Source organism: Rhipicephalus microplus, chromosome X (genome assembly GCF_043290135.1).
Source record: "Rhipicephalus microplus isolate Deutch F79 chromosome X, USDA_Rmic, whole genome shotgun sequence".
In the NCBI taxonomy this organism is placed as follows: domain Eukaryota; kingdom Metazoa; phylum Arthropoda; class Arachnida; order Ixodida; family Ixodidae; genus Rhipicephalus; species Rhipicephalus microplus.
This window is the reverse complement of record NC_134710.1, coordinates 61,558,570-61,577,854: the sequence shown is the minus strand read 5'-3', so window position 1 is coordinate 61,577,854 and position 19,285 is coordinate 61,558,570. Positions and strand designations below refer to the sequence as shown.

Sequence of the window (19,285 nt, the reverse complement as noted above, 5' to 3'; positions counted from 1 at the left end):
CACCCGACAGCTGGTGACGGCCAGTAGAACACAATAAAAATACTGGCCTGCGCAGCGATTGAACCTACGACCTTCGCGTTATTAGCACGAACGCTCTAACCGACTGAGCTAGCTGGCCGGAGTAGTGAGCGTGGCTTCTAACACTGGGAGTACTTCTTCGGTACACATTCGGTTGTCATCAATAAATCGGTCTTTAAATTGTCTAGCTACACACCCGACACCAGGTGACGGCCAGTAGAACACAATAAAAAATACTGGCCTGCGCAGGGATCGAACCAACGACCTTCGCGTTTAGAACGACGCTCTAACCGACTGTGCTAGCAGGCCGGAGTAGCGAGTGTGGCTTCTAACACTGGGCATACGCCATTGGTGCATATTCGGTCATCATCAATAAATTGGTCTTTGAATTTACTAGCTACACACCCGACAGCTGGTGACGGCCAGTAGAACACAATAAAAATACTGGCCTGCGCAGCGATTGAACCTTTGACCTTCGCGTTATTAGCACGAACGCTCTAACCGACTGAGCTAGCAGGCCGGAGTAGCGAGTGCGGCTTCTAACACTGGGAATACATCTTCGGTACACATTCGGTTGTCATCAATAAATCGGTCTTTAAATTGTCTAGCTACACACCCGACACCAGGTGACGGCCAGTAGAACACAATAAAAAGTACTGGCCTTCGCAGTGGTCGAACTTACGACCTTCGCGTTATCAGCACGGACGCTCTAACCGACTGAGCTAGCTTGCCGGAGTAGCAAGTTCGGCTTCTAACACTGGCCATACGCCTTCGGTACAGATTCGGTCATCATCAATAAAGTGGTCTTTAAATTGTCTAGCTACACACCCGACAGCTGGTGACGGCCAGTAGAACACAATAAAGATACTGGCCTGCGCAGCGATTGAACCTACGACATTCGCGTTATTAGCACGAACGCTCTAACCGACTCAGCTAGCTGGCCGGAGTAGCAAGTCCGGCTTCTAACACTGGGCATACGCCTTGGGTACACATTCGGTCATCATCAATAAATCGGTCTTTAAATTGTCTAGCTACACACCCGACACCAGGTGACGGCCAGTAGAACATAATAAAAAAACTACTGGATTGCGCAGTGATCGAACCTACGACCTTCGCGTTATTAGCACGACGCTCTAACCGACTGAGCTAGCTGGCCGGAGTAGCAAGTCCGGCTTCTAACACTGGACATACCAGCCTTCGGTACACATTCGGTCATCATCATAAATTTGTCTTTAAATTGTCTAGCTACACACCCGACACCTGGTGACGGCCAGTAGAACACAATAAAAAATACTGGCTTGCGCAGTGATCGAACCTACGACCTTCGCGTTATTAGCACGATGCTCTAACCGACTGAACTAGCTGGCCGGAGTAGCAAGTCCGGCTTCTAACACTGGGCATACCAGCCTTCGGTACACATTCGGTGATGATCAATAAATTGGTCTTTATATTTACTAGCAACACACCCGACCCAGGTGACGGCCAGTAGAACACAATAAAAAAATACTGGCCTGCGCAGGGATCGAACCAACGACCTTCGCGTTATTAGCACGACGCTCTAACCGACTAAGCTAGCTGGCTGGAGTAGGAAGTCCGGCTTCTAACACTGGGCATACGCCTTCGGTACCCATTCGGTCATCATCAATAAATTGGTCTTTAAATTGTCTAGCTACACACCCGACACCAGGTGACGGCCAGTAGAACATAATAAAAAGTACTGGCCTGCGCAGGGATCGAACCTACGACCTTCGCGTTATTAGCACGACGCTCTAACCGACTGAGCTAGCAGGCCGGAGTAGCGAGTGCGGCTTCCAACACTGGGCGTACGCCTTCGGTACACATTCGGTCATCATCATAAATTGGTCTTTAAATTGTGTAGCTACACACCTGACACCAGGTGACGGCCAGTAGAACACAATAAAAAAATACTGGCCTGCGCAGGGATCGCACCTACGACCTTCGCGTTATTAGCACGAATGCTCTAACCGACTGAGCAAGCTGGCTGAAGTAGGAAGTCCAGCTTCTAACACTTGGCATACGCCTTCGGTACACATTCGGTCATCATCAATAAATTGGTCTTTAAATTGTCTAGCTACACACCCGACAGCTGGTGACGGCCAGTAGAACACAATAAAAATACTGGCCTGCGCAGCGATTGAACCTACGACCTTCGCGTTATTAGCACGAACGCTCTAACCGACTGAGCTAGCTGGCCGGAGTAGTGAGCGTGGCTTCTAACACTGGGAGTACATCTTCGGTACACATTCGGTTGTCATCAATAAATCGGTCTTTAAATTGTCTAGCTACACACCCGACATCAGGTGACGGCCAGTTGAACACAATAAAAAATACTGGCCTGCGCAGGGATCGAACCAACGACCTTCGCGTTTAGAACGACGATCTAACCGACTGTGCTAGCAGGCCGGAGTAGCGAGTGTGGCTTCTAACACTGGGCATACGCCATTGGTGCATATTCGGTCATCATCAATAAATTGGTCTTTGAATTTACTAGCTACACACCCGACAGCTGGTGACGGCCAGTAGAACACAATAAAAATACTGGCCTGCGCAGCGATTGAACCTTTGACCTTCGCGTTATTAGCACGAACGCTCTAACCGACTGAGCTAGCTGGCCGGAGTAGCAAGTCCGGCTTCTAACACTGGGCATACGCCTTGGGTACACATTCGGTCATCATACATAAATTGGTCTTTAAATTGTCTAGCTACACACCCGACACCAGCTGACGGGCAGTAGAACACAACAAAAAGTACTGGCCTGCGCAGCGATCGAACCTACGACCTTCGCGTTATTAGCACGAACGCTCTAACCGACTGAGCTAGCAGGCCGGAGTAGCGAGTGCGGCTTCTGACACTGGCCATACGCCTTCGGTACACATTCGGTCATCATCAATAAATTGGTCTTTAAATTGTCTAGCTACACACCCGACACCAGGTGACGGCCAGTAGAACACAATAAAAAGTACTGGCCTTCGCAGTGGTCGAACTTACGACCTTCGCGTTATCAGCACGGACGCTCTAACCGACTGAGCTAGCTTGCCGGAGTAGCAAGTTCGGCTTCTAACACTGGCCATACGCCTTCGGTACAGATTCGGTCATCATCAATAAAGTGGTCTTTAAATTGTCTAGCTACACACCCGACAGCTGGTGACGGCCAGTAGAACACAATAAAGATACTGGCCTGCGCAGCGATTGAACCTACGACATTCGCGTTATTAGCACGAACGCTCTAACCGACTCAGCTAGCTGGCCGGAGTAGCAAGTCCGGCTTCTAACACTGGGCATACGCCTTGGGTACACATTCGGTCATCATCAATAAATTGGTCTTTAAATTGTCTAGCTACACACCCGACACCAGGTGACGGCCAGTAGAACATAATAAAAAAACTTAGGATTGCGCAGTGATCGAACCTACGACCTTCGCGTTATTAGCACGACGCTCTAACCGACTGAGCCAGCTGGCCGGAGTAGCAAGTCCGGCTTCTAACACTGGACATACCAGCCTTCGGTACACATTCGGTCATCATCATAAATTTGTCTTTAAATTGTCTAGCTACACACCCGACACCTGGTGACGGCCAGTAGAACAAAATAAAAAATACTGGCTTGCGCAGTGATCGAACCTACGACCTTCGCGTTATTAGCACGACGCTCTAACCGACTGAGCTAGCTGGCCGGAGTAGCAAGTCCGGCTTCTAACACTGGGCATACCAGCCTTCGGTACACATTCGGTCATCATCATAAATTTGTCTTTAAATTGTCTAGCTACACACCCGACACCTGCTGACGGCCAGTAGAACACAATAAAAAATACTGGCTTGCGCAGGGATCGAACCTACGACCTTCGCGTTATTAGAACGACGCTCTAACCGACTGAGCTAGCAGGCCGGAGTAGCGAGTGTGGCTTCTAACACTGGGCATACGCCTTCAGTGCATATTCGGTGATGATCAATAAATTGGTCTTTAAATTTACTAGCTACACACCTGACACCAGGTGACGGCCAGTAGAACACAATAAAAAAATACTGGCCTGCGCAGGGATCGCACCTACGACCTTCGCGTTATTAGCACGAATGCTCTAACCGACTGAGCTAGCTGGCTGGAGTAGGAAGTCCGGCTTCTAACACTGGGCATACGCCTTCGGTACACATTCGGTCATCATCAATAAATTGGTCTCTAAATTGTCTAGCTACACACCCGACAGCTGGTGACGGCCAGTAGAACACAATAAAAATATTGGCCTGCGCAGCGATTGAACCTACGACCTTCGCGTTATTAGCACGAACGCTCTAACCGACTGAGCTAGCAGGCCGGAGTAGCGAGTGCGGCTTCTAACACTGGGAATACATCTTCGGTACACATTCGGTTGTCATCAATAAATCGGTCTTTAAATTGTCTAGCTACACACCCGACACCAGGTGACGGCCAGTAGAACACAACAAAAAGTACTGGCCTGCGCAGCGATCGAACCTACGACCTTCGCGTTATTAGCACGAACGCTCTAACCGACTGAGCTAGCTGGCCGAAGTAGCGAGTGCGGCTTCTAACACTGGGAATACATCTTCGGTACACATTCGGTCATCATCAATAAATCGGTCTTTAAATTATCTAGCTACACACCCGACACCAGGTGACGGCCAGTAGAACACAACAAAAAGTACTGGCCTGCGCAGCGATCGAACCTACGACCTTCGCGTTATTAGCACGAACGCTCTAACCGACTGAGCTAGCTGGCCGAAGTAGCGAGTGCGGCTTCTAACACTGGGAATACATCTTCGGTACACATTCGGTCATCATCAATAAATTGGTCTCTAAATTGTCTAGCTACACACCCGACAGCTGGTGACGGCCAGTAGAACACAATAAAAATACTGGCCTGCGCAGGGATCGAACCTACGACCTTCGCGTTATTCGAACGACGCTCTAACCGACTGAGCTAGCAGGCCGGAGTAGCGAGTGTGGTTTCTAACACTGGGCATACGCCTTCGGTGCATATTCGGTGATGATCAATAAATTGGTCTTTATATTTACTAGCAATACACCCGACACCAGAAGACGGCCAGTAGAACACAACAAAAAGTACTGGCCTGCGCAGCGATCGAACCTACGACCTTCGCGTTATTAGCACGAACGCTCTAACCGACTGAGCTAGCTGGCCGGAGTAGTAAGCGTGGCTTCTAACACTGGGAGTACATCTTCGGTACACATTCGGTTGTCATCAATAAATCGATCTTTAAATTGTCTAGCTACACACCCGACAGCTGGTGACTGCCAGTAGAACACAATAAATACACTGGCCTCCGCAGGGATCGAACCTACGACCTTCGCGTTATTCGAACGACGCTCTAACCGACTTAGCTAGCAGGCCGGAGTAGCGAGTGTGGCTTCTAACACTGGGCATACGCCTTCGGTGCATATTCGGTGATGATCAATAAATTGGTCTTTAAATTTACTAGCAATACACCCGACACCAGAAGACGGCCAGTAGAACACAACAAAAAGTACTGGCCTGCGCAGCGATCGAACCTACGACCTTCGCGTTATTAGCACGAGCGCTCTACCCGACTGAGCTAGCTGGCCGGAGTAGCAAGTCTGGCTTCTAACACTGGGCATACGCCTTCGGTACACATTCGGTCATTAATAAATTGGTCTTTAAATTGTCTAGCTACACACCCGACACCAGGTGACGGCCAGTAGAACAAAATAAAAAATACTGGCCTGCGCAGGGATCGAACCTACGACCTTCGCGTTATTAGCACGACGCTCTAACCGACTGAGCTAGCAGGCCGGAGTAGCGAGTGCGGCTTCTAACACTGGGAATACATCTTCGGTACACATTCGGTCATCATCAATAAATTGGTCTTTAAATTGTCTAGCTACACAGCCGACACCAGGTGACGGCCAGTAGAACACAACAAAAAGTACTGGCCTGCACAGCGATCGAACCTACGACCTTCGCGTTATCAGCACGAACGCTCTAACTGACTTAGCTAGCTGGCCGGAGTAGGAAGTCCGGCTTCTAACACTGGGAATACATCTTCGGTACACATTCGGTTGTCATCAATAAATCGATCTTTAAATTGTCTAGCTACACACCCGACACCAGGTGACGGCCAGTAGAACACAATAAAAAATACTGGCTTGCGCAGGGATCGAACCTACGACCTTCGCGTTATTAGAACGACGCTCTAACCGACTGAGCTAGCAGGCCGGAGTAGCGAGTGTGGCTTCTAACACTGGGCATACGCCTTCAGTGCATATTCGGTGATGATCAATAAATTGGTCTTTAAATTTACTAGCTACACACCTGACACCAGGTGACGGCCAGTAGAACACAATAAAAAAATACTGGCCTGCGCAGGGATCGCACCTACGACCTTCGCGTTATTAGCACGAATGCTCTAACCGACTGAGCTAGCTGGCCGGAGTAGCAAGTCTGGCTTCTAACACTGGGCATACGCCTTCGGTACACATTCGGTCATTAATAAATTGGTCTTTAAATTGTCTAGCTACACACCCGACACCAGGTGACGGCCAGTAGAACACAATAAAAAATACTGGCTAGCGCAGGGATCGAACCTACGACCTTCGCGTATTAGAACGACGCTCTAACCGACTGAGCTAGCAGGCCGGAGTAGCGAGTGTGGCTTCTAACACTGGGCATACGCCTTCAGTGCATATTCGGTGATGATCAATAAATTGGTCTTTAAATTTACTAGCTACACACCTGACACCAGGTGACGGCCAGTAGAACACAATAAAAAAATACTGGCCTGCGCAGGGATCGCACCTACGACCTTCGCGTTATTAGCACGAATGCTCTAACCGACTGAGCTAGCTGGCTGGAGTAGGAAGTCCGGCTTCTAACACTGGGCATACGCCTTCGGTACACATTCGGTCATCATCAATAAATTGGTCTCCAAATTGTCTAGCTACACACCCGACAGCTGGTGACGGCCAGTAGAACACAATAAATATACTGGCCTGCGCAGGGATCGAACCTACGACCTTCGCGTTATTCGAACGACGCTCTAACCGACTGAGCTAGCAGGCCGGAGTAGCGAGTGTGGCTTCTAACACTGGGCATACGCCTTCGGTGCATATTCGGTGATGATCAATAAATTGGTCTTTAAATTTACTAGCAATACACCCGACACCAGAAGACGGCCAGTAGAACACAACAAAAAGTACTGGCCTGCGCAGCGATCGAACCTACGACCTTCGCGTTATTAGCACGAGCGCTCTACCCGACTGAGCTAGCTGGCCGGAGTAGCAAGTCTGGCTTCTAACACTGGGCATACGCCTTCGGTACACATTCGGTCATTAATAAATTGGTCTTTAAATTGTCTAGCTACACACCCGACACCAGGTGACGGCCAGTAGAACAAAATAAAAAATACTGGCCTGCGCAGGGATCGAACCTACGACCTTCGCGTTATTAGCACGACGCTCTAACCGACTGAGCTAGCAGGCCGGAGTAGCGAGTGCGGCTTCTAACACTGGGAATACATCTTCGGTACACATTCGGTCATCATCAATAAATTGGTCTTTAAATTGTCTAGCTACACAGCCGACACCAGGTGACGGCCAGTAGAACACAACAAAAAGTACTGGCCTGCACAGCGATCGAACCTACGACCTTCGCGTTATCAGCACGAACGCTCTAACTGACTTAGCTAGCTGGCCGGAGTAGGAAGTCCGGCTTCTAACACTGGGAGTACAACTTCGGTACACATTCGGTTGTCATCAATAAATCGGTCTTTCAATTGTCTAGCTACACACCCGACACCAGGTGACGGCCAGTAGAACACAATAAAAAATACTGGCCTGCGCAGGGATCGAACCAACGACCTTCGCGTTGTTGGCACGACGCTCTAACCGACTGAGCTAGCAGGCCGGAGTAGCGAGTGCGGCTTCTAACACTGGGAATACATCTTCGGTACACATTCGGTTGTCATCGATAAATCGGTCTTTAAAATGTCTAGCTACACACCCGACACCAGGTGACGGCCAGTAGAACACAACAAAAAGTACTGGCCTGCGCAGTGGTCGAACTTACGACCTTCGCGTTATCAGCACGGACGCTCTAACCGACTGAGCTAGCTTGCCGGAGTAGCAAGTTCGCCTTCTAACACTGGCCATACGCCTTCGGTACAGATTCGGTCATCATCAATAAATTGGTCTTTAAATTGTCTAGCTACACACCCGACAGCTGGTGACGGCCAGTAGAACACAATAAAGATACTGGCCTGCGCAGCGATTGAACCTACGACATTCGCGTTATTAGCACGAACGCTCTAACCGACTCAGCCAGCTGGCCGGAGTAGCAAGTCCGGCTTCTAACACTGGGCATACGCCTTGGGTACACATTCGGTCATCATCAATAAATTGGTCTTTAAATTGTCTAGCTACACACCCGACACCAGGTGACGGCCAGTAGAACATAATAAAAAAACTACTGGATTGCGCAGTGATCGAACCTACGACCTTCGCGTTATTAGCACGACGCTCTAACCGACTGAGCTAGCTGGCCGGAGTGGCAAGTCCGGCTTCTAACACTGGGCATACCAGCCTTCGGTACACATTCGGTCATCAACATAAATTTGTCTTTAAATTGTCTAGCTACACACCCGACACCTGGTGACGGCCAGTAGAACACAATAAAAAATACTGGCTTGCGCAGGGATCGAACCTACGACCTTCGCGTTATTAGAACGACGCTCTAACCGACTGAGCTAGCAGGCCGGAGTAGCGAGTGTGGCTTCTAACACTGGGCATACGCCTTCAGTGCATATTCGGTGATGATCAATAAATTGGTCTTTAAATTTACTAGCTACACACCTGACACCAGGTAACGGCCAGTAGAACACAATAAAAAAATACTGGCCTGCGCAGGGATCGCACCTACGACCTTCGCGTTATTAGCACGAATGCTCTAACCGACTGAGCTAGCTCGCTGGAGTAGGAAGTCCGGCTTCTAACACTGGGCATACGCCTTCGGTACACATTCGGTCATCATCAATAAATTGGTCTCTAAATTGTCTAGCTACACACCCGACAGCTGGTGACGGCCAGTAGAACACAATAAAAATACTGGCCTGCGCAGCGATTGAACCTACGACCTTCGCGTTATTAGCACGAACGCTCTAACCGACTGAGCTAGCTGGCCGGAGTAGTAAGCGTGGCTTCTAACACTGGGAGTACATCTTCGGTACACATTCGGTTGTCATCAATAAATCGATCTTTAAATTGTCTAGCTACACACCCGACACCAGGTGATGGCCAGTAGAACACAATAAAAAATACTGGCCTGCGCAGGGATCGAACTAACGACCTTCGCGTTATTAGCACGACGCTCTAACCGCCTGAGCTAGCAGGCCGGAGTAGCGAGTGCGGCTTCTAACACTGGGAATACATCTTCGGTACACATTCGGTTGTCATCAATAAATCGGTCTTTAAATTGTCTAGCTACACACCCGATACCAGGTGACGGCCAGTAGAACACAACAAAAAGTACTGGCCTGCGCAGCGATCGAACCTACGACCTTCGCGTTATTAGCACGAACGCTCTAACCGACTGAGCTAGCTGGCCGAAGTAGCGAGTGCGGCTTCTAACACTGGGAATACATCTTCGGTACACATTCGGTTGTCATCAATAAATCGGTCTTTAAATTGTCTAGCTACACACCCGACACCAAGTGACGGCCAGTAGAACACAATAAAAAATACTGGCCTGCGCAGGGTTCGAACCAACGACCTTCGCGTTATTAGCACGACGCTCGAACCGACTGAGCTAGCAGGCCGGAGTAGCGAGTGCGGCTTCTAACACTGGGAATACATCTTCGGTACACATTCGGTTGTCATCAATAAATCGGTCTTTAAATTGTCTAGCTACATACCCGACACCAGGTGACGGCCAGTAGAACACAACAAAAAGTACTGGCCTGCGCAGCGATCGAACCTACGACCTTCGCGTTATTAGCACGAACGCTCTAACCGACTGAGCTAGCTGGCCGGAGTAGCAAGTCCGGCTTCTAACACTGGGCATACCAGCCTTCGGTACACATTCGGTCATCATCATAAAATTGTCTTTAAATTGTCTAGCTACACACCCGACACCTGGTGACGGCCAGTAGAACACAATAAAAAAATACTGGCTTGCGCAGGGATCGAACCTACGACTTTCGCGTTATTAGAACGACGCTCTATCCGACTGAGCTAGCAGGCCGGAGTAGCGAGTGTGGCTTCTAACACTGAGCATACGCCTTCGGTGCATATTCGGTGATGATCAATAAATTGGTCTTTAAATTTACTAGCAATACACCCGACACCTGAAGACGGCCAGTAGAACACAACAAAAAGTACTGGCCTGCGCAGCGATCGAACCTACGACCTTCGCGTTATTAGCACGAGCGCTCTATCCGACTGAGCTAGCTGGCCGGAGTAGCAAGTCTGGCTTCTAACACTGGGCATACGCCTTCGGTACACATTTGGTCATCATTAATAAATTGGTCTTTAAATTGTCTAGCTACACACCCGACACCAGGTGACGGCCAGTAGAACACAATAAAAAATACTGGCCTGCGCAGGGATCGAACCTACGACCTTCGCGTTATTAGCACGACGCTCTAACCGACTGAGCTAGCAGGCCGGAGTAGCGAGTGCGGCTTCTAACACTGGGAATACATCTTCGGTACACATTCGGTCATCATCAATAAATTGATCTTTAAATTGTCTAGCTACACAGCCGACACCAGGTGACGGCCAGTAGAACACAACAAAAAGTACTGGCCTGCGCAGCGATCGAACCTACGACCTTCGCGTTATCAGCACGAACGCTCTAACTGACTTAGCTAGCTGGCCGGAGTAGGAAGTCCGGCTTCTAACACTGGGAGTACAACTTCGGTACACATTCGGTTGTCATCAATAAATCGGTCTTTCAATTGTCTAGCAACACACCCGACACCAGGTGACGGCCAGTAGAACACAATAAAAAATACTGGCCTGCGCAGGGATCGAACCAACGACCTTCGCGTTATTGGCACGACGCTCTAACCGACTGAGCTAGCAGGCCGGAGTAGCGAGTGCGGCTTCTAACACTGGGAATACATCTTCGGTACACATTCGGTTGTCATCAATAAATCGGTCTTTAAGTTGTCTAGCTACACACCCGACACCAGGTGACGGCCAGTAGAACACAACAAAAAGTACTGGCCTGCGCAGCGATCGAACCTACGACCTTCGCGTTATTAGCACGAACGCTCTAACCGACTGAGCTAGCTGGCCGGAGTAGGAAGTCCGGCTTCTAACACTGGGCATACGCCTTCGGTACCCATTCGGTCATCATCAATAAATTGGTCTTTAAATTGTCTAGCTACACACCCGACACCAGGTGACGGCCAGTAGAACATAATAAAAAAAATACTTGCCTGTGCAGGGATCGAACCTACGACCTTCGCGTTATTAGCACGACGCTCTAACCGACTGAGCTAGCAGGCCGGAGTAGCGAGCGCGGCTTCTAACACTGGGCATACGCCTTCGGTGCATATTCGGTGATGATCAATAAATTGGTCTTTAAATTTACTAGCAATACACCCGACACCAGAAGACGGCCAGTAGAACACAACAAAAAGTACTGGCCTGCGCAGCGATCGAACCTACGACCTTCGCGTTATTAGCACGAGCGCTCTATCCGACTGAGCTAGCTGGCCGGAGTAGCAAGTCTGGCTTCTAACACTTGGCATACGCTTTCGGTACACATTCGGTCATCATCAATAAATTGGTCTTTAAATTGTCTAGCTACACACCCGACAGCTGGTGACGGCCAGTAGAACACAATAAAAATACTGGCCTGCGCAGCGATTGAACCTACGACCTTCGCGTTATTAGCACGAACGCTCTAACCGACTGAGCTAGCTGGCCGGAGTAGTGAGCGTGGCTTCTAACACTGGGAGTACATCTTCGGTACACATTCGGTTGTCATCAATAAATCGGTCTTTAAATTGTCTAGCTACACACCCGACACCAGGTGACGGCCAGTAGAACACAATAAAAAATACTGGCCTTCGCAGGGATCGAACCAACGACCTTCGCGTTTAGAACGACGCTCTAACCGACTGTGCTAGCAGGCCGGAGTAGCGAGTGTGGCTTCTAACACTGGGCATACGCCATCGGTGCATATTCGGTCATCATCAATAAATTGGTCTTTGAATTTACTAGCTACACACCCGACAGCTGGTGACGGCCAGTAGAACACAATAAAAATACTGGCCTGCGCAGCGATTGAACCTATGACCTTCGCGTTATTAGCACGAACGCTCTAACCGACTGAGCTAGCTGGCCGGAGTAGCAAGTCCGGCTTCTAACACTGGGCATACGCCTTGGGTACACATTCGGTCATCATACATAAATTGGTCTTTAAATTGTCTAGCTACACACCCGACACCAGCTGACGGGCAGTAGAACACAACAAAAAGTACTGGCCTGCGCAGCGATCGAACCTACGACCTTCGCGTTATTAGCACGAACGCTCTAACCGACTGAGCTAGCAGGCCGGAGTAGCGAGTGCGGCTTCTAACACTGGCCATACGCCTTCGGTACATATTCGGTCATCATCAATAAATTGGTCTTTAAATTGTCTAGCTACACACCCGACACCAGGTGACGGCCAGGAGAACACAATAAAAAGTACTGGCCTTCGCAGTGGTCGAACTTACGACCTTCACGTTATCAGCACGGACGCTCTAACCGACTGAGCTAGCTTGCCGGAGTAGCAAGTTCGGCTTCTAACACTGGCCATACACCTTCGGTACAGATTCGGTCATCATCAATAAAGTGGTCTTTAAATTGTCTAGCTACACACCCGACAGCTGGTGACGGCCAGTAGAACACAATAAAGATACTGGCCTGCGCAGCGATTGAACCTACGACATTCGCGTTATTAGCACGAACGCTCACACCGACTCAGCTAGCTGGCCGGAGTAGCAAGTCCGGCTTCTAACACTGGGCATACGCCTTGGGTACACATTCGGTCATCATCAATAAATTGGTCTTTAAATTGTCTAGCTACACACCCGACACCAGGTGACGGCCAGTAGAACATAATAAAAAAACTACTGGATTGCGCAGTGATCGAACCTACGACCTTCGCGTTATTAGCACGACGCTCTAACCGACTGAGCTAGCTGGCCGGAGTAGCAAGTCCGGCTTCTAACACTGGACATACCAGCCTTCGGTACACATTCGGTCATCATCATAAATTTGTCTTTAAATTGTCTAGCTACACACCCGACACCTGGTGACGGCCAGTAGAACACAATAAAAAATACTGGCTTGCGCAGGGATCGAACCTACGACCTTCGCGTTATTCGAACGACGCTCTAACCGACTGAGCTAGCAGGCCGGAGTAGCGAGTGTGGCTTCTAACACTGGGCATACGCCTTCGGTGCATATTCGGTGATGATCAATAAATTGGTCTTTAAATTTACTAGCAATACACCCGACACCAGAAGACGGCCAGTAGAAAACAACAAAAAGTACTGGCCTGCGCAGCGATCGAACCTACGACCTTCGCGTTATTAGCACGAGCGCTCTACCCGACTGAGCTAGCTGGCCGGAGTAGCAAGTCTGGCTTCTAACACTGGGCATACGCCTTCGGTACACATTCGGTCATTAATAAATTGGTCTTTAAATTGTCTAGCTACACACCCGACACCAGGTGACGGCCAGTAGAACACAATAAAAAATACTGGCTTGCGCAGGGATCGAACCTACGACCTTCGCGTTATTCGAACGACGCTCTAACCGACTGAGCTAGCAGGCCGGAGTAGCGAGTGTGGCTTCTAACACTGGGCATACGCCTTCGGTGCATATTCGGTGATGATCAATAAATTGGTCTTTAAATTTACTAGCAATACACCCGACACCAGAAGACGGCCAGTAGAAAACAACAAAAAGTACTGGCCTGCGCAGCGATCGAACCTACGACCTTCGCGTTATTAGCACGACGCTCTAACCGACTGAGCTAGCAGGCCGGAGTAGCGAGTGCGGCTTCTAACACTGGGAATACATCTTCGGTACACATTCGGTCATCATCAATAAATTGGTCTTTAAATTGTCTAGCTACACAGCCGACACCAGGTGACGGCCAGTAGAACACAACAAAAAGTACTGGCCTGCGCAGCGATCGAACCTACGACCTTCGCGTTATCAGCACGAACGCTCTAACTGACTTAGCTAGCTGGCCGGAGTAGGAAGTCCGGCTTCTAACACTGGGCATACGCCTTGGGTACACATTCGGTTGTCATCAATAAATCGGTCTTTCAATTGTCTAGCTACACTCCCGACACCAGGTGACGGCCAGTAGAACACAATAAAAAATACTGGCCTGCGCATGGATCGAACCAACGACCTTCGCGTTGTTAGCACGACGCTCTAACCGACTGAGCTAGCAGGCCGGAGTAGCGAGTGCGGCTTCTAACACTGGGCATACGCCTTCGGTACACATTCGGTTGTCATCGATAAATCGGTCTTTAAAATGTCTAGCTACACACCCGACACCAGGTGACGGCCAGTAGAACACAACAAAAAGTACTGGCCTGCGCAGTGGTCGAACTTACGACCTTCGCGTTATCAGCACGGACGCTCTAACCGACTGAGCTAGCTTGCCGGAGTAGCAAGTTCGGCTTCTAACACTGGCCATACGCCTTCGGTACACATTCGGTCATCATCAATAAATTGGTCTCTAAATTGTCTAGCTACACACCCGACAGCTGGTGACGGCCAGTAGAACACAATAAAAAGTACTGGCCTTCGCAGTGGTCGAACTTACGACCTTCGCGTTATTAGCACGAATGCTCTAACCGACTGAGCTAGCTGGCTGGAGTAGGAAGTCCGGCTTCTAACACTGGGCATACGCCTTCGGTACACATTCGGTCATCATCAATAAATTGGTCTCTAAATTGTCTAGCTACACACCCGACAGCTGGTGACGGCCAGTAGAACACAATAAAGATACTGGCCTGCGCAGCGATTGAACCTACGACATTCGCGTTATTAGCACGAACGCTCTAACCGACTCAGCTAGCTGGCCGGAGTAGCAAGTCCGGCGTCTAACACTGGGCATACGCCTTGGGTACACATTCGGTCATCATCATTAAATTGGTCTCTAAATTGTCTAGCTACACACCCGACACCAGGTGACGGCCAGTAGAACATAATAAAAAAACTACTTGATTGCGCAGTGATCGAACCTACGACCTTCGCGTTATTACCACGACGCTCTAACCGACTGAGCTAGCTGGCCGGAGTAGCAAGTCCGGCTTCTAACACTGGGCATACCAGCCTTCGGTACACATTCGGTCATCATCATAAATTTGTCTTTAAATTGTCTAGCTACACACCCGACACCTGGTGACGGCCAGTAGAACACAATAAAAAATACTGGCTTGCGCAGGGATCGTACCTACGAACTTCGCGTTATTAGAACGACGCTCTAACCGACTGAGCTAGCAGGCCGGAGTAGCGAGTGTGGCTTCTAACACTGGGCATACGCCTTCGGTGCATATTCGGTGATGATCAATAAATTGGTCTTTCAATTTACTAGCAATACACCCGACACCAGAAGACGGCCAGTAGAACACAACAAAAAGTACTGGCCTGCGCAGCGATCGAACCTACGACCTTCGCGTTATTAGCACGAGCGCTCTATCCGACTGAGCTAGCTGGCCGGAGTAGCAAGTCTGGCTTCTAACACTGGGCATACGCTTTCGGTACACATTCGGTCATCATTAATAAATTGGTCTTTAAATTGTCTAGCGACACACCCGACACCAGGTGACGGCCAGTAGAACACAATAAAAAATACTGGCCTGCGCAGGGATCGAACCTACGACCTTCGCGTTATTAGCACGACGCTCTAACCGACTGAGCTAGCAGGCCGGAGTAGCGAGTGCGGCTTCTAACACTGGGAATACATCTTCGGTACACATTCGGTCATCATCAATAAATTGGTCTTTAAATTGTCTAGCTACACAGCCGACACCAGGTGACGGCCAGTAGAACACAACAAAAAGTACTGGCCTGCGCAGCGATCGAACCTACAACCTTCGCGTTATTAGCACGAACGCTCTAACCGACTGAGCTAGCTGGCCGGAGTAGGAAGTCCGGCTTCTAACACTGGGCATACGCCTTCGGTACACATTCGGTCATCATCAATAAATTGGTCTTTAAATTGTCTAGCTACACACCCGACACCAGGCGACGGCCAGTAGAACATAATAAAAAAAATACTGGCCTGCGCAGGGATCGAACCTACGACCTTCGCGTTATTAGCACGACGCTCTAACCGACTGAGCTAGCAGGCCGGAGTAGCGAGTGCGGCTTCCAACACTGGGCATACGCCTTCGGTACACATTCGGTCATCATCATAAATTGGTCTTTGAATTGTGTAGCTACACACCTGACACCAGGTGACGGCCAGTAGAACACAATAAAAAAATACTGGCCTGCGCAGGGATCGCACCTACGACCTTCGCGTTATTAGCACGAATGCTCTAACCGACTGAGCTAGCTGGCTGGAGTAGGAAGTCCGGCTTCTAACACTGGGCATACGCCTTCGGTACACATTCGGTCATCATCAATAAATTGGTCTTTAAATTGTTAGCTACACACCCGACACCTGGTGACGGCCAGTGGAACACAATAAAAAATACTGGCTTGCGCAGGGATCGAACCTACGACCTTCGCGTTATTAGAACGACGCTCTAACCGACTGAGCTAGCAGGCCGGAGTAGCGAGTATGGCTTCTAACACTGGGCATAGGCCTTCGGTGCATATTCGGTCATCATCAAAAAATTGATCTTTAAATTTACTAGCAATACACCCGACACCACAAGACGGCCAGTAGAACACAACAAAAAGTACTGGCCTGCGCAGCGATCGAACCTACGACCTTCGCGTTATTAGCACGAGCGCTCTATCCGACTGAGCTAGCTGGCCGGAGTAGCAAGTCCGGCTTCTAACACTGGGCATACGCCTTCGGTACACATTCGGTCATCATTAATAAATTGGTCTTTAAATTGTCTAGCTACACACCCGACACCAGGTGACGGCCAGTAGAACACAATAAAGATACTGGCCTGCGCAGCGATTGAACCTACGACATTCGCGTTATTAGCACGAACGCTCTAACCGACTCAGCTAGCTGGCCGGAGTAGCAAGTCCGGCTTCTAACACTGGGCATACGCCTTGGGTACACATTCGGTCATCATCAATAAATTGGTCTTTAAATTGTCTAGCTACACACCCGACACCAGGTGACGGCCAGTAGAACATAATAAAAAAACTACTGGATTGCGCAGTGATCGAACCTACGACCTTCGCGTTATTAGCACGACGCTCTAACCGACTGAGCTAGCTGGCCGGAGTAGCAAGTCCGGCTTCTAACACTGGCCATACGCCTTCGGTACACATTCGGTCATCATCAATAAATTGGTCTTTAAATTGTCTAGCTACACACCCGACAGCTGGTGACGGCAAGTAGAACACAATAAAAATACTGGCCTGCGCAGCGATTGAACCTATGACCTTCGCGTTATTAGCACGAACGCTCTAACCGACTGAGCTAGCTGGCCGGAGTGGCAAGTCTGGCTTCTAACACTGGGCATACGCCTTGGGTACACATTCGGTCATCATACATAAATTGGTCTTTAAATTGTCTAGCTACACACCCGACACCAGCTGACGGGCAGTAGAACACAACAAAAAGTACTGGCCTGCGCAGCGATCGAACCTACGACCTTCGCGTTATTAGCACGAACGCTCTAAGCGACTGAGCTAGCTGGCCGGAGTAGCAAGTCCGGCTTCTAACACTGGGCATACGCCTTCGGTACACATTCGGTCATCATCAATAAATTGGTCTTTAAATTGTCTAGCTACACACCCGACACCAGGTGACGGCCAGTAGAACATAATAAAAAAATACTGGATTGCGCAGGGATCGAACCTACGACCTTCGCGTTATTAGCACGATGCTCAAACCGACTGAGCTAGCATGCCGGAGTAGCGAGTGTGGCTTCTAACATTGAGCATACGCCTTCGGTACACATTCGGTCATCATGAATAAATTGGTCTTTAAATTTACTAGCTATACACCCGACACCAGCTGACGGGCAGTAGAACACAATAAAAAGTACTGGCCTTCGCAGTGGTCGAACTTACGACCTTCGCGTTATCAGCACGGACGCTCTAACCGACTGAGCTAGCTTGCGGGAGTAGCAAGTTCGGCTTCTAACACTGGCCATACGCCTTCGGTACAGATTCGGTCATCATCAATAAAGTGGTCTTTAAATTGTCTAGCTACACACCCGACAGCTGGTGACGGCCAGTAGAACACAATAAAGATACTGGCCTGCGCAGCGATTGAACCTACGACATTCGCGTTATTAGCACGAACGCTCTAACCGACTCAGCTAGCTGGCCGGAGTAGCAAGTCCGGCTTCTCACACTGGGCATACGCCTTGGGTACACATTCGGTCATCATCAATAAATTGGTCTTTAAATTGTCTAGCTACACACCCGACACCAGGTGACGGCCAGTAGAACATAATAAAAAAACTACTGGATTGCGCAGTGATCGAACCTACGACCTTCGCGTTATTAGCACGACGCTCTAACCGACTGAGCTAGCTGGCCGGAGTAGCAAGTCCGGCTTCTAACACTGGACATACCAGCCTTCGGTACACATTCGGTCATCATCATAAATTTGTCTTTAAATTGTCTAGCTACACACCCGACACCTGGTGACGGCCAGTAGAACACAATAAAAAATACTGGCTTGCGCAGGGATCGAACCTACGACCTTCGCGTTATTCGAACGACGCTCTAACCGACTGAGCTAGCAGGCCGGAGTAGCAAGTGTGGCTTCTAACACTGGGCATACGCCTTCGGTGCATATTCGGTGATGATCAATAAATTGGTCTTTAAATTTACTAGCAATACACCCGACACCAGAAGACGGCCAGTAGAACACAACAAAAAGTACTGGCCTGCGCAGCGATCGAACCTACGACCTTCGCGTTATTAGCACGAGCGCTCTACCCGACTGAGCTAGCTGGCCGGAGTAGCAAGTCTGGCTTCTAACACTGGGCATACGCCTTCGGTACACATTCGTTCATTAATAAATTGGTCTTTAAATTGTCTAGCTACACAGCCGACACCAGGTGACGGCCAGTAGAACACAACAAAAAGT

The 19,285-nt window shown here is 49.4% G+C and overlaps 46 non-coding genes across 46 annotated transcripts; all 46 read right to left on the bottom strand.

Moving 5' to 3' along the window:
- Positions 1-43: 43 nt before the first annotated feature.
- Positions 44-118, bottom strand: TRNAI-AAU (transfer RNA isoleucine (anticodon AAU)). Its single transcript has one exon. It is a non-coding gene; the product is annotated as a tRNA-Ile (tRNA).
- Positions 119-463: 345 nt separating this feature from the next.
- TRNAI-AAU (transfer RNA isoleucine (anticodon AAU)) lies at positions 464-538 on the bottom strand. Its single transcript has one exon. It is a non-coding gene; the product is annotated as a tRNA-Ile (tRNA).
- Positions 539-1,312: 774 nt separating this feature from the next.
- Positions 1,313-1,386, bottom strand: TRNAI-AAU (transfer RNA isoleucine (anticodon AAU)). The gene has a single exon. It is a non-coding gene; the product is annotated as a tRNA-Ile (tRNA).
- Positions 1,387-1,525: 139 nt separating this feature from the next.
- TRNAI-AAU (transfer RNA isoleucine (anticodon AAU)) lies at positions 1,526-1,599 on the bottom strand. The gene has a single exon. It is a non-coding gene; the product is annotated as a tRNA-Ile (tRNA).
- Positions 1,600-1,736: 137 nt separating this feature from the next.
- TRNAI-AAU (transfer RNA isoleucine (anticodon AAU)) lies at positions 1,737-1,810 on the bottom strand. The gene has a single exon. It is a non-coding gene; the product is annotated as a tRNA-Ile (tRNA).
- A 348-nt stretch (positions 1,811-2,158) lies between these two features.
- On the bottom strand, positions 2,159-2,233 carry TRNAI-AAU (transfer RNA isoleucine (anticodon AAU)). The gene has a single exon. It is a non-coding gene; the product is annotated as a tRNA-Ile (tRNA).
- Positions 2,234-2,790: 557 nt separating this feature from the next.
- Positions 2,791-2,865, bottom strand: TRNAI-AAU (transfer RNA isoleucine (anticodon AAU)). Its single transcript has one exon. It is a non-coding gene; the product is annotated as a tRNA-Ile (tRNA).
- Positions 2,866-3,638: 773 nt separating this feature from the next.
- TRNAI-AAU (transfer RNA isoleucine (anticodon AAU)) lies at positions 3,639-3,712 on the bottom strand. Its single transcript has one exon. It is a non-coding gene; the product is annotated as a tRNA-Ile (tRNA).
- Positions 3,713-3,850: 138 nt separating this feature from the next.
- On the bottom strand, positions 3,851-3,924 carry TRNAI-AAU (transfer RNA isoleucine (anticodon AAU)). Its single transcript has one exon. It is a non-coding gene; the product is annotated as a tRNA-Ile (tRNA).
- Positions 3,925-4,273: 349 nt separating this feature from the next.
- Positions 4,274-4,348, bottom strand: TRNAI-AAU (transfer RNA isoleucine (anticodon AAU)). The gene has a single exon. It is a non-coding gene; the product is annotated as a tRNA-Ile (tRNA).
- Positions 4,349-4,485: 137 nt separating this feature from the next.
- On the bottom strand, positions 4,486-4,560 carry TRNAI-AAU (transfer RNA isoleucine (anticodon AAU)). Its single transcript has one exon. It is a non-coding gene; the product is annotated as a tRNA-Ile (tRNA).
- A 137-nt stretch (positions 4,561-4,697) lies between these two features.
- TRNAI-AAU (transfer RNA isoleucine (anticodon AAU)) lies at positions 4,698-4,772 on the bottom strand. The gene has a single exon. It is a non-coding gene; the product is annotated as a tRNA-Ile (tRNA).
- A 347-nt stretch (positions 4,773-5,119) lies between these two features.
- TRNAI-AAU (transfer RNA isoleucine (anticodon AAU)) lies at positions 5,120-5,194 on the bottom strand. Its single transcript has one exon. It is a non-coding gene; the product is annotated as a tRNA-Ile (tRNA).
- Positions 5,195-5,541: 347 nt separating this feature from the next.
- Positions 5,542-5,616, bottom strand: TRNAI-AAU (transfer RNA isoleucine (anticodon AAU)). The gene has a single exon. It is a non-coding gene; the product is annotated as a tRNA-Ile (tRNA).
- A 134-nt stretch (positions 5,617-5,750) lies between these two features.
- TRNAI-AAU (transfer RNA isoleucine (anticodon AAU)) lies at positions 5,751-5,824 on the bottom strand. The gene has a single exon. It is a non-coding gene; the product is annotated as a tRNA-Ile (tRNA).
- A 349-nt stretch (positions 5,825-6,173) lies between these two features.
- TRNAI-AAU (transfer RNA isoleucine (anticodon AAU)) lies at positions 6,174-6,247 on the bottom strand. The gene has a single exon. It is a non-coding gene; the product is annotated as a tRNA-Ile (tRNA).
- A 138-nt stretch (positions 6,248-6,385) lies between these two features.
- Positions 6,386-6,460, bottom strand: TRNAI-AAU (transfer RNA isoleucine (anticodon AAU)). The gene has a single exon. It is a non-coding gene; the product is annotated as a tRNA-Ile (tRNA).
- A 767-nt stretch (positions 6,461-7,227) lies between these two features.
- On the bottom strand, positions 7,228-7,302 carry TRNAI-AAU (transfer RNA isoleucine (anticodon AAU)). Its single transcript has one exon. It is a non-coding gene; the product is annotated as a tRNA-Ile (tRNA).
- A 134-nt stretch (positions 7,303-7,436) lies between these two features.
- Positions 7,437-7,510, bottom strand: TRNAI-AAU (transfer RNA isoleucine (anticodon AAU)). Its single transcript has one exon. It is a non-coding gene; the product is annotated as a tRNA-Ile (tRNA).
- A 349-nt stretch (positions 7,511-7,859) lies between these two features.
- Positions 7,860-7,933, bottom strand: TRNAV-AAC (transfer RNA valine (anticodon AAC)). Its single transcript has one exon. It is a non-coding gene; the product is annotated as a tRNA-Val (tRNA).
- A 774-nt stretch (positions 7,934-8,707) lies between these two features.
- TRNAI-AAU (transfer RNA isoleucine (anticodon AAU)) lies at positions 8,708-8,781 on the bottom strand. The gene has a single exon. It is a non-coding gene; the product is annotated as a tRNA-Ile (tRNA).
- Positions 8,782-9,130: 349 nt separating this feature from the next.
- TRNAI-AAU (transfer RNA isoleucine (anticodon AAU)) lies at positions 9,131-9,205 on the bottom strand. Its single transcript has one exon. It is a non-coding gene; the product is annotated as a tRNA-Ile (tRNA).
- A 137-nt stretch (positions 9,206-9,342) lies between these two features.
- On the bottom strand, positions 9,343-9,416 carry TRNAI-AAU (transfer RNA isoleucine (anticodon AAU)). Its single transcript has one exon. It is a non-coding gene; the product is annotated as a tRNA-Ile (tRNA).
- A 137-nt stretch (positions 9,417-9,553) lies between these two features.
- On the bottom strand, positions 9,554-9,628 carry TRNAI-AAU (transfer RNA isoleucine (anticodon AAU)). Its single transcript has one exon. It is a non-coding gene; the product is annotated as a tRNA-Ile (tRNA).
- Positions 9,629-9,765: 137 nt separating this feature from the next.
- TRNAI-AAU (transfer RNA isoleucine (anticodon AAU)) lies at positions 9,766-9,839 on the bottom strand. The gene has a single exon. It is a non-coding gene; the product is annotated as a tRNA-Ile (tRNA).
- A 137-nt stretch (positions 9,840-9,976) lies between these two features.
- TRNAI-AAU (transfer RNA isoleucine (anticodon AAU)) lies at positions 9,977-10,051 on the bottom strand. Its single transcript has one exon. It is a non-coding gene; the product is annotated as a tRNA-Ile (tRNA).
- Positions 10,052-10,190: 139 nt separating this feature from the next.
- TRNAI-AAU (transfer RNA isoleucine (anticodon AAU)) lies at positions 10,191-10,264 on the bottom strand. The gene has a single exon. It is a non-coding gene; the product is annotated as a tRNA-Ile (tRNA).
- Positions 10,265-10,401: 137 nt separating this feature from the next.
- TRNAI-AAU (transfer RNA isoleucine (anticodon AAU)) lies at positions 10,402-10,476 on the bottom strand. The gene has a single exon. It is a non-coding gene; the product is annotated as a tRNA-Ile (tRNA).
- Positions 10,477-10,613: 137 nt separating this feature from the next.
- TRNAI-AAU (transfer RNA isoleucine (anticodon AAU)) lies at positions 10,614-10,687 on the bottom strand. Its single transcript has one exon. It is a non-coding gene; the product is annotated as a tRNA-Ile (tRNA).
- A 349-nt stretch (positions 10,688-11,036) lies between these two features.
- Positions 11,037-11,110, bottom strand: TRNAI-AAU (transfer RNA isoleucine (anticodon AAU)). The gene has a single exon. It is a non-coding gene; the product is annotated as a tRNA-Ile (tRNA).
- Positions 11,111-11,247: 137 nt separating this feature from the next.
- On the bottom strand, positions 11,248-11,322 carry TRNAI-AAU (transfer RNA isoleucine (anticodon AAU)). Its single transcript has one exon. It is a non-coding gene; the product is annotated as a tRNA-Ile (tRNA).
- A 139-nt stretch (positions 11,323-11,461) lies between these two features.
- On the bottom strand, positions 11,462-11,535 carry TRNAI-AAU (transfer RNA isoleucine (anticodon AAU)). The gene has a single exon. It is a non-coding gene; the product is annotated as a tRNA-Ile (tRNA).
- A 137-nt stretch (positions 11,536-11,672) lies between these two features.
- Positions 11,673-11,747, bottom strand: TRNAI-AAU (transfer RNA isoleucine (anticodon AAU)). Its single transcript has one exon. It is a non-coding gene; the product is annotated as a tRNA-Ile (tRNA).
- Positions 11,748-11,883: 136 nt separating this feature from the next.
- Positions 11,884-11,958, bottom strand: TRNAI-AAU (transfer RNA isoleucine (anticodon AAU)). Its single transcript has one exon. It is a non-coding gene; the product is annotated as a tRNA-Ile (tRNA).
- Positions 11,959-12,515: 557 nt separating this feature from the next.
- Positions 12,516-12,590, bottom strand: TRNAI-AAU (transfer RNA isoleucine (anticodon AAU)). The gene has a single exon. It is a non-coding gene; the product is annotated as a tRNA-Ile (tRNA).
- A 985-nt stretch (positions 12,591-13,575) lies between these two features.
- TRNAI-AAU (transfer RNA isoleucine (anticodon AAU)) lies at positions 13,576-13,650 on the bottom strand. Its single transcript has one exon. It is a non-coding gene; the product is annotated as a tRNA-Ile (tRNA).
- Positions 13,651-13,995: 345 nt separating this feature from the next.
- Positions 13,996-14,069, bottom strand: TRNAI-AAU (transfer RNA isoleucine (anticodon AAU)). Its single transcript has one exon. It is a non-coding gene; the product is annotated as a tRNA-Ile (tRNA).
- A 349-nt stretch (positions 14,070-14,418) lies between these two features.
- Positions 14,419-14,492, bottom strand: TRNAV-AAC (transfer RNA valine (anticodon AAC)). Its single transcript has one exon. It is a non-coding gene; the product is annotated as a tRNA-Val (tRNA).
- A 1,197-nt stretch (positions 14,493-15,689) lies between these two features.
- Positions 15,690-15,764, bottom strand: TRNAI-AAU (transfer RNA isoleucine (anticodon AAU)). The gene has a single exon. It is a non-coding gene; the product is annotated as a tRNA-Ile (tRNA).
- A 137-nt stretch (positions 15,765-15,901) lies between these two features.
- On the bottom strand, positions 15,902-15,975 carry TRNAI-AAU (transfer RNA isoleucine (anticodon AAU)). The gene has a single exon. It is a non-coding gene; the product is annotated as a tRNA-Ile (tRNA).
- A 137-nt stretch (positions 15,976-16,112) lies between these two features.
- Positions 16,113-16,187, bottom strand: TRNAI-AAU (transfer RNA isoleucine (anticodon AAU)). The gene has a single exon. It is a non-coding gene; the product is annotated as a tRNA-Ile (tRNA).
- Positions 16,188-16,326: 139 nt separating this feature from the next.
- Positions 16,327-16,400, bottom strand: TRNAI-AAU (transfer RNA isoleucine (anticodon AAU)). The gene has a single exon. It is a non-coding gene; the product is annotated as a tRNA-Ile (tRNA).
- A 348-nt stretch (positions 16,401-16,748) lies between these two features.
- Positions 16,749-16,822, bottom strand: TRNAI-AAU (transfer RNA isoleucine (anticodon AAU)). The gene has a single exon. It is a non-coding gene; the product is annotated as a tRNA-Ile (tRNA).
- A 137-nt stretch (positions 16,823-16,959) lies between these two features.
- On the bottom strand, positions 16,960-17,034 carry TRNAI-AAU (transfer RNA isoleucine (anticodon AAU)). The gene has a single exon. It is a non-coding gene; the product is annotated as a tRNA-Ile (tRNA).
- Positions 17,035-18,019: 985 nt separating this feature from the next.
- On the bottom strand, positions 18,020-18,093 carry TRNAI-AAU (transfer RNA isoleucine (anticodon AAU)). Its single transcript has one exon. It is a non-coding gene; the product is annotated as a tRNA-Ile (tRNA).
- Positions 18,094-19,078: 985 nt separating this feature from the next.
- Positions 19,079-19,153, bottom strand: TRNAI-AAU (transfer RNA isoleucine (anticodon AAU)). The gene has a single exon. It is a non-coding gene; the product is annotated as a tRNA-Ile (tRNA).
- Positions 19,154-19,285: the final 132 nt, after the last annotated feature.